Source organism: Molothrus aeneus, chromosome 16, assembly GCF_037042795.1.
Source record: "Molothrus aeneus isolate 106 chromosome 16, BPBGC_Maene_1.0, whole genome shotgun sequence".
NCBI lineage: Eukaryota > Metazoa > Chordata > Aves > Passeriformes > Icteridae > Molothrus > Molothrus aeneus.
In genome coordinates this window covers 11,504,142-11,514,536 of record NC_089661.1, presented here as the reverse complement: position 1 = coordinate 11,514,536, position 10,395 = coordinate 11,504,142, and the positions used below count along the sequence as shown (strand labels likewise).

Sequence of the window (10,395 nt, the reverse complement as noted above, 5' to 3'; positions counted from 1 at the left end):
CACCCATCCCCTGTTGCGTCTCCTCACCTTTGGAAAATACATAAATACATACAGAACTACCTGATTAACTAATCCACATCCAGACAGGACCCAGCACCACTCAGCAGACACAACTCAACCTAAGCTACTTCTCTAAGACCGCCAGCACATCCCACAGATGAGGAAGCCTTGGTGCTGGCCAGCACATCCATGAAACACATCAGTGAAACAGACCTACTCAAGCCCCAAAATCTGCAGCTCCTTTCTGACCCCAGCACATCTTGCTCCACTCCATTTACCCACCAGCACAGACACACTCCAACTGGAATGTCAGGACATCAGGTGCCACCACAGGCTTCCTCTGGAGGCCATGTCACATGCTGGGGACCCCAATGCTCACAATACTGCCACCTTCTAAGAGGCCCCAGGTGAAAACCAGCCCCAGCAACAGCAATTTGTCCATTTCAAGTCCCCAGAGGTCACTGCAGGGAGCAAACGAGGGGATTAGGGAAATACAAGCAGGAGTGATGGACACGATGAAGAGCAAGAGCTTTACCAGAAACAACGACTCCCACTGGACAGGCATCTATAAACACTGAGATGACAGATGAGCTCATTCCCACTATTTCCTCAAACCACTTGCACAGGTGGCAAAGCAAGCAATCAACCCACCTAGATAAATGAGAAACCTCAACCTGCGGGATCACGGTGCTCACCAGTTACCAAGATTTAAGTAGCCCTTGGGTCCTTGTTTGCTACAAAGCATACATTTAGGGAAGCATGCTGGAGAAGGCTGGCATGTTTTAAACTGGCCTCTGTTTTTCTCCCTAGGGAGATGGATGTGGCAGCTATAATCCAGTTGCTATGCTGGATTTCAGGGACAGTGGCTTGTCCATGTTGAGCCCAAAGCATCAGACAACTGTCAGTAAAATCCACATTCAGAAAGTCACCAACCCTCCCTTTTCTTGTCCTGGGAACCACAACTCCTCTCCATACTCCCCTGCTCACAGGGAGCAATTTCCATCCTCTTCAAAAGAGAGTAAAACCAGCTTTTTGGCTTCTGGCTGGCCCTTCCAGGCATGAGAGCAGCTTTCTGGGAGACTCGAGTGCTCAGCACAGCCCTAAAACAAGGCTCCTGTTTGAAGTGCATGGATTGAGGCTGGATTAAGAAAACCCAGGAGGAGTGCTTAGCTCTGCTCCTGCTCTAAAAAGGCTGCTGAGCAGCAGCAGCCAGCACAGCTTCATCCTGCTCAGCTCTCCATGTGATCCCTTCCAAGGGCCGGGGAAGCAGTGATTTCGTATGCGCGGTTTGACGTGATCCGGGAGCCGGGAACGGCAGGGCTTGTGCTCAGCTTCCCAACGCTCCAGGAGAACCCAGAGAGGAGCTGGATCAGGGGCAGGGAATGGCAGGGCTTGTGCTCAGCTTCCCAACGCTCCAGGAGAACCCAGAGAGGAGCTGATCCTCCCTGAACCAGGAGCAGGGAATGGCAGAGCATGTGCTCTGCTGCCCGATGCTGTGCAGAGCTGCTCCTCCTGGGAGGCTGCAGGGGCACCCAGAGAGGAGCTGATCTGGTTCTCATTAAGAAGGAGAACCCCTTTTTTTAACAAAAACCACCACAGGGGCAGGGAAAGAACAACAGCAAACACAGGACAAAACACCAGCATTAACCCCCAGTAGAGCCCAAAAAGCCTTGCACTGCTTGGGTGCAGAGGAGACACTTAACTATGGCTTGAGACTTTTAGAGAATCCCTTCTGAAGTTTCCCTCTTGCAAACACCTTATTTCCCCCCTCTAATCAATGCAATGAGCAAGCTTAGTGCAACACAAATAGGGAACAGAGGATGAAACAATTTTCCAGCCCATACCTGAAGGTGCATCCTTCTTTTCTCACCAAGCAGCAGGGAGGACGTTGCTGTCTCTCGGTAATTTTCCAACATCCTGTGTTGCAGGTAGATTTATGCACTGATCAGAGTTGAGGCTGTTAATAAAAAAGTGCAAAGAAAACGGATTTTACTGTGAAGTGCAGGGCTGCTTTTCTCCCAGCTTTGCATTATCATGACTTCCTCCTTTTTTAATCTTTTTTTCTATGATTGACCATGTTTGGGGTTCAAAGCTTCAAAAATAAATCGCGGATCGTCTTTCATCTACTATGCATGAGAGAGTCAGAATCATTACATGGTTTAAATGGATATTTTGGGAGCAACTCTGGACCAAGCAGTTCCTGCTTTAACTGGGAGCCAGAGGGATGAAGCTAATTTGCAAATAATGTTACATGCTGGTTTTGCTTGAACGCAGGGAAAAGCCGCAGTGGCTACTTGTCATTCTTTGTGAGAAATTGAACAAAATGGAAATCAGTTCACTAGTTAAAAAAGAAATATATACATATATATATATATATAAAAATCTGCAGCAGACCAATTTCTCCCGCATCAGGGGAACGTCCCAGGACTGCAATTAAGCTGTGGCTCAGTACGAACCCTACAGCTGCCTGAGCACTGAGGACAAACACGCCGGCCGTCCTTTTCCAGGAGCAGGTTTTTAATTTGGTGAACTGTGAGCTTTTCTACAGCTCCACTTGAGCCACTTCTTCCTCAGGCAGTTCAAAAGTCAACCTTCTCCTTTAGCATCACTCAGGCCTTCCCCCAGGAGCAGGGAGCTCTGGATTCTGCTGCACTGCACCTTCACAGGGAATCACCTATCGATGACTTTGTGGCTAGTGTCTACAAGGGGAAGCAGAGGAGCTAATATAATGTAATTTTCCATGTTTACTGCATTATTACAGTGGTTGAATCTGCTGATTAGTTCCCTTTTTTTTTTTTTTTTTGCCATCTCGTCCTAAGCATCCCTTTTATTTTTGCCCTGCTTATCTGCATAGAGTCATTTATTCACATGGCTGCTGTAACAGCAAGCAGGGCCAAAGCTATCATTTCTCCTCCCTCTCACATTTTAATCTTGCAGACCTCAATCTCTGTGATACTGCTATTATTTTGTCCATATCTGATGTAACGGGAACCTGCCATTATTCTTTTTTTTTTTTTTTTTTTTTTTTTGCCTTAAAAAGAGAAAACTAATCTGAGCAAAAGATCATGGTGGCTGTGGCACTAATGATCCCTGGCATACCTCCTTGCAATGAATCCAGTGCTAGAACAGAGAATGTTTGTTTCCCTTCTCTCTACAGAACTGCAGGACTGACCCCTCATGCACAGGCAGCTCCCACAAATAAAAAACATTTCCCCAATCTCCTGGGGGATCCATTTCTCTGCCAACTATCTCAGCAGCTCTTCTTATTGTCTTATTTATCCAAACAGTGGAAAAACAACTCAAGAGGAGCCACTCTTCAACAACATGACTGTTAATGGTTTATTCAGATTTGCTCCCCTATGAGCCAGGAAAGCCTCTTGCCCCAGTGGTTATTAACTGAAAAAGAGAGTGGGGAAATTTCCTGTAATATGAACAATAACAGAAAAAATGCTCTTCCTTCCTGTTCTTTCAAGATCATGGCAAGACATTTTGCCCCCTGGGCTCCCTAATGCTTCCCCCCTCCCAGCTCTGAGCTGTCACCCCAGCTGAAGACCATCCACTGAAGCACCAAGCCAAGATGCTCTGCATTTGCCAACCACATCAGCCAGAAAGGATTTACTTGGGAGAGGCACAGAGATGAATTGAGGGATGCCTCTACTCCCTTCTCCTGCATCCTGAGGTTTTTTCAAACAGTGGTTTCTCACTAAGTGTTCTCACTTCATGTCCAAAATCTTCATCCTCTCTGTGGTTTGTACCCAGGCCATGTTCTCCACCTCTGCTTCTAGTCCAGAGACCTCCACGTGTCCCTCCTTCTCCCAGGAATATTCTAAATAAATCAGGGCCCACGTTCAGCTCTTGGTCTGTGATACAAGCAGGGATGTGGAACTGTTCAAAGACACAAAGCACTGGCAGGGCACAGGGTCTTGCCTATCCCCTGTCCAGGATTTACACAGATGAGACTTCTGGAAATCAAATTGAGCCCTTCCTCACATCCTCTGCTGATTTGGAAAATCCCTTGCTCACAGAACTCACAGCTGCCCAAGCTGTAGCACTGCAGGAACCTGAACATTTCTTGGTCTGCATGCACCCCAGCGTGTATTGTATTCACTGTTAATGAAAGATTAAATGTCCCAAAGAGCAATATTAATTTTAAAGCTACTAATAATCATCAGCTGTCCCTCACTTCACCTCACAAGCCTGAGAGCTGTAATGAAAGAGCAAATTCCAGCTCAGAGCATCTGTAAGCTCTGGTCCACAGCTCAGCTCCACAGCTCAAGGTCCCACAGGAATTTTCTGCAAGTAGGGAGGACCCTCAAAGATCTCCTAATGTGAACAACCATAAATAATCAGAAATGGCAAAAAAATAACTCTGTTATCCTTGCGTTCGGAAAGCAAGATTAAAACAAGCCTCCCAGCTTTGCAACACCAACCTGACTTCTCCTGTTCCAGCCTGCACCCCTGTGATCATCCCAGGAGCCCAGGTTTGCTCAGCAACAGTCACAGCAGTCATTAGATAGTGATAATTTAGTTCCAAGAGAAAGCCTACATTTCCAAATGTGTCCCTTGCCCTCCTCCTCCTTGGGAAAATGGAGCTCCTTGCGGGAGCAAGAGCCAAACAAAAGTCACAACAGACCCATCCCAAATCAGTTCTCATAGGACAGGACTGTCCATATGATCACACAACACCCACCTCACCTCCCAGAAGCGGCATTTGCTCCCAGCAGAGGTGCTCCATCAGCACCAGGAGCAGGGCCACTCCTGCCCTGAATCCTCTAGCTACTCAGGAGGACAAGCAGAGCAGGAAGCCACCAGCCCAGGCAGGGGATCTGTGTTTCAGAGGGGCACATGTGCAGGTACAAAGCATCCTTTGCACACCAGCAGCTTCCCTGCTGCCTTGGCACATCAGCACTGGTGGTGAATCACATCTCCTTTGTATTTCACTTGGAGGAACAGGGAGAAAGACGTATTTCACAGAAGAGAGTCACAAAGAGGCCCACCTAGGAAAATAGGCTATTTTTGGCACTAAAATCCCTTTCCTGTGAAGAAGAGAGGGAGGCCCAAGAGACTGAAGGAGCTGCTGAGGCACAGAGAGGAATCTGGTAGCAGAGCCTGTGGCATAATTCAGATATCAGGGGACCAACAACCAGGACTAAGATCCATATTTAAAGACTGTAGACCTGTGCTTCACCACCTGCCTGCCCTCCAGTCCTGTGAGCCACACCAGTGTGGGATGCTGCAGAGCAAGAAGGTAACCAGGAGCACTCTGCTTGCTTCCACAGACCTTTCTCAATCATGCAAAGACCTGGCTCTTCATTTGAGTGCTAATTCTCACTCTCTTTCATCCCAGTTTTTTGCAGCTTTTCCACAAATCCAGAATACATTTGAGCGCTCAGCACAATGTTTAGTGAGAAAATCGTATGCTACATTTCCGCTTGGCATGATTTTGAAATGGTTAAGCTGTTAAGCCCTGAAAGAGAAGTTTTAAGAATACCGTGAATAAAAGAAGCCAAAAACAAAAATAAACCAACAGCAGCAAAATTAGAGCATGACATAAAGGAACCATTTGGATGGATCCTTTTTTCCCCCAGAGAAATGGTGCACGCTGGCTGCTCCAATGTCAGGATCTCTGCAGTTGTGTAGCACTTGGACTTTCATTACAATGGCAGAGAAATAAATGGAAAGTCATCACTCGCACATAGGAGAGGGAGGAAGTTTTTCTAAGCTGTTATCAAATCCCTTACAAACTTCTCTAAACCATGGCCACATGATCCCTGAGGCTCCCTTTGCCCCACTCTATCCCAGCAAGGGAGATGCCATCAGAGCAGGAAGGGGCTGCTTGACACACACACACAAGGACAGGCAATGGTCCAGGGTGGGGTACTCCACCCAGAAATGCTTCTATACCCACATTTTCCAGATAAACTCTTCCAAGGAGAAGCAAATCCTGTCCCAATGTGTGTCTCACACAACACAACCCCAGTGATGCCGCTCTGAGAAGAGCAGGTTCTGCCCAGAGTGTTCTGGGGACAGGGGGGACTCCCCACCTTCACCCAGCCCAACCCACAGTGCAGTGACAGCTGTGTGGCCCCTCTGTCCCCTCTGACACTCAGAGGTCCCTCCTGAATTGTGCCTGGCTTTGCTGCTGTGCACAGACTCAGTGACTTGTGCAGCCACTCACTGGGCTGAAGGACACAGCTCAACCACTTTACGCTGATTTTTGTCAAAAAAATGTGATACAATGCTGGATCAAAAGACCTCCCAGAATCCATACATGTGACAGTGTCCCACTCCAGCTGTGATTCAAAGCACTAAGGTAATGACAGTTGCATTCATACCTGCTACTTTTAGGTCCACCCGACCCAGAGCAGCTGAGAGGAACAAGGGCTCTCTCTTCCTCCCACTCCAGCCTCCCCTGAGCCCTGTGAAGTGTTTGCTAATCAAAGAGCTCCTGCAAGAGAGCCCTCCCACCTGGGAGGGCCTGGACCAGAGACATCAGGTCAGGTCATCTACAAAGGTAATGGTGGGGAAAACATCATTCCTGAGCACATTCATGTCTGGGCACATCTGAGCAGAGGTCAGGCACGCTCTGGGTGAGGGCATCTCCTGTCCAGTTCTGTACCCTGACCCAGCTTCAGCTGGGAGTGACAAAGAAGATGAACAAACAGCCAAAACCAGCCCTTTCCCCCACGCCCCACAACTTCTCCAGCTCAGGTCCTTGCTCCTCCTTCTTTCTGAAGAGCCAGAGGATCTCACACTGGGTCTGCAGTCACAGGATGGATCCCATGAGCTGTACCCCCAAATACCTCTGCTCCCCCCAGAAGGCAGGAACCTGAGCAGTCAGCCCACCACCCATATCCATCCTGGGAGGAGTTCTGAGACCTGTCCAGACAAAGACAACACCAACCTGAGTCACCACTGGCAAAAGCCCTGCTTCAAAAATGAAACTGAGCTGCAGAGTCCCAGAGTCCTCCCCTCCTGGTTCACCTTCCTCCACAATCTTGGAAATGCAGCTCCTCTGGAGAGCTCTCTGTCTCCACAAGAAGAAATTCTCATACATGAAGTACTGACAAAACACTGGGATTTCATTTTTATTGGAAAAACAAGGCTCCCTCTGCAGGTGCCCCTCCCCTGGCAACAAGCAGCATCTCTGCATCTGCACCCCTAAGCACAGCACACACAGGGACAGGCCCCAGGACAGGGTACAGCTCATGGTGACCTGCACAGGACTCAGGCTGAGTAAAAAGCACAAGTGCTCTATTGCAAGTCAAGGGCCAGCACTTCCACAAGGAGGAGAATTTTACTCTGCACTGATTTTTATATCACAAACTGCTTCTATGGTGTGGTCTCAAAGAGCCCTTGCTCCTCCTCACTCTGGGAGGAAGGCTGGCAGCCTCATCCCAGGACACTGCTTACACTTCAGGCAGAGGGAGTAATTCCTCTGGGAACAGAGGGGGTGACAGCACAGTGCTGCTCGTGCTCAGGCATGCACTCCCCTCCCACCAACCACTAGTGCAGGTGGGTCCAAGTTACCTTTTATCATTTCAAACTTCCTCCATCCCACTTCCAGGTGAGCTGGTGGGATTCCTGGGAGGCTGGAGCTGGATCTTCAGATGTTGTACAGAATAATACCTAAACAAGTATGCACCTCTTTCTTCCCCCATCTGAAGAGCCATGCTATCAAGTGCTAAAATTCTTTAAAGAAATTACCGGGCAAGTGTCCCTATTATTGCAGCACCAAAGAATAAAAGAGCACAGGGCAAGAGTAAATCAGTGTTTGTGGAGCAGGACTCCTGTCCATGGGTATTTCTCCACACTGGCAGCCTGGTGACCCTCAGTGCAACACAACTCCATGACAAAAGATGTGAGAAGGTGCTGGTGAAGAAGGGAAACAGTTTTTCCCTCCCTTTTGTTTTACAAGTGCTTCTGCTGGCACTGGCTCCTGGACATGCATTTCGCCATGCCCAGCTGAGCATGCTAACCCAGCAGCACAGACCCAGGCACTGCTGTCTGTGGGCTCAGCTGGTGATGAGGAAAAGGCTTGTTTGCATTGCTGGCATTTGGTATTTGCAGCATGTCCAGAGCACAGGATGCCACAGGAGTTAACCTTCACACCACACACCCTCCTGAATGCAAAATCCTCCCACCAGCCCTCTTTCTGTGCCATCCCAGGCTGGCAGGGCAAGGTCACAGCACCCAGCTCTGCCAAAGGCTCCTGTGCCTCTCTGCTAAAGCCACCACAGGCTAGAGCAGCCCTCAGGCTCCACTCAAACACATCAAGTATTCAATTCTCATCTAGGGAGCTGGGAAACACCAGGAGAGCCTGGAAGACAAGCAGTTGTGTTATCAGGCATTCATCATCAGGAATGAGAGCACACAACTCAACACGAGTGTCCTCCACTGCCTTCAAGGGCACACACGCATTGAAATTCCCAGCAGATTCAGGGATCTTGTTTGCACTTCCAACACAGCCACAGCCAGAAGCTCTGAAGGCTTTCCAGGCAAACCCAGGAGTTCCACCAGGACTGGCAGCCTTGGTTTGCACCTGTGCAGTGCTTTGTGGATGCTCCTGGGAGAGCGATGGAGGGATTTTTGCTATTTGTTAATTAGAAGAGTGCTTTACGTATTTTAAATGGAAAGGTAGAGGTGATTTTGCTTTTATTTTTTTTTCCTTCATTTATTTCTAAAATGTTCTAATCATCAGGACTCCTTGCCACAATGAACAACTAGGCAGTTGTCATGTTACCTCAGATGTATCATGGCAAACAGCTAATCCTGTTGGTCATAAATCATGTCCCTTTCAATCTCCATTATATAGCCAGAGCAAATTTGTTATGATGCATGTGTCATTACACACCAATGCCTTTCCATTATCATATAACTGGATACCCCCAAGGTTTGTAATTTGCAGTATAATAGTAATTTTTAAAGAACCATTGATAATCAATAGCTCTCAGCATCACTGTCAGGATCATTTGCAAAACAAATAACAACACTGATCTCAACCAACTTTACAGGAGGGATATTTAATCCCCATGAACTGCATTATATGATGGATAAGCGAGGAATCCTAGACTATGTATCATGTATTTTCCTTGGATTAAATATCACTTCAATCAATGTTGCTCCCAGCTGTACAATGCTGTCTGTGTTTTCACTGGGTAATGCTGAAGTATTGTTTTACAAATTGACATCAGCTACGTGCTGGGCAACAGAACCCCAGGGTGGGTGTGAGGAGGGGGCACAGGCAGGGGCAAGGCTGATGTGATGCTCAGGGCAGCAGCGCAAGGTTGGGGGCACAGGGGGCTGCAGGACCCCCAAACAGGGCACTGCTGCACCCTGGCCACCACCCTGCTGTGGTGGGGTGAGCACAGAGGGTTCTGAGCAGGGCAGAGGTGATGCTCCCTCCCTGGAGGCTGCGCACACACACACAGAGCCTTCAGCAGGAACCCTGATGGACAATGACTGAGCCAAGCAAGCAGCCATTCTGCCCAAATTAACTCACCCCCATGTGCTCCTTGGAGGCCAGGGCACCCAGAGCTGCTGCCCCTGGACACACCCATGGGCAGGAGGGGAAGATCTCTCTCTCTCCCTTCCCTGCAGAAGCCTGGAGATGGAAAAGGCTTACAGCTGTGTCCACACCCATCCCTCCCAGCGTGGGTTTGCCCTGCACAGACCTGCCCTGGACACCAGAATGCCCAGCACAAAATGGAATGAGCAGCAGGAGGAGGTGCAGCTCTGTGTCCATACAGAGGTGGGGTTTAACCGAGGCACCCTGCCACTCCACAAAAGTGCTGTGTAGGGTCAGGTTCAGCATTGCCTCACCATCCAACAGGGCAGCAAACAGATTGTACCCATTGCTTTTCCTTCAGCACATGCAGGCAGAGCCTGGAATTTGGAAGGCAACTGCATCCCCTGCCCTGCTGTGGTCAGTCTGTCCATCTGCATCCCAGGTCCTGACAACATTCAATGCAGCTTTTCTATTTAAAAATAGGGGCACAAGCAGCTGATCCAGCCAGACCCCGTGCAAGCAGGGCATGGAGAGCACTCCCAGGGACATCACTGGCCTTGGGCTGTGCCACAGCCCAGGGCTCCCTAATGAACATCTCCCAAGTCAGATTAAACACCGCGCCTGTGCCTCAGCAGCCTCACAAGCAGCCAGCCCCGGTGACCTGTTGCATGGCCAGGAGCCAGGCAGCACCTGAACCTTCCCTTACAGATGGCTTTCTGAGGCATTAAATCCACATTTAAATTTCCTACTCGGTTCTGCCTCTCCAGAGCTCTCCAGCAGAGCCCTATCTCCCTCCTTGCAGCTGGAGACACCTTTAGCAAAATCTCCAGCTCCTACTGATGTGGAAAAATTCATGCATTTCTCTCTCCTTGTGTAAGCACAGGTCT

At 48.9% G+C, this 10,395-nt stretch overlaps 1 protein-coding gene across 2 annotated transcripts in view; it reads right to left on the bottom strand.

The window, feature by feature from the left end:
* Positions 1-10,395, bottom strand: part of ELFN1 (extracellular leucine rich repeat and fibronectin type III domain containing 1) — a 105,459-nt gene that overhangs the window by 80,777 nt on the left and 14,287 nt on the right. For both annotated transcript variants that reach the window (XM_066560991.1, XM_066560990.1), the window contains exon 2: positions 1,845-1,957. The gene's annotated coding sequence lies outside the window, so the exon portion shown is untranslated. The remainder of the gene's footprint in view (positions 1-1,844; positions 1,958-10,395) is intronic.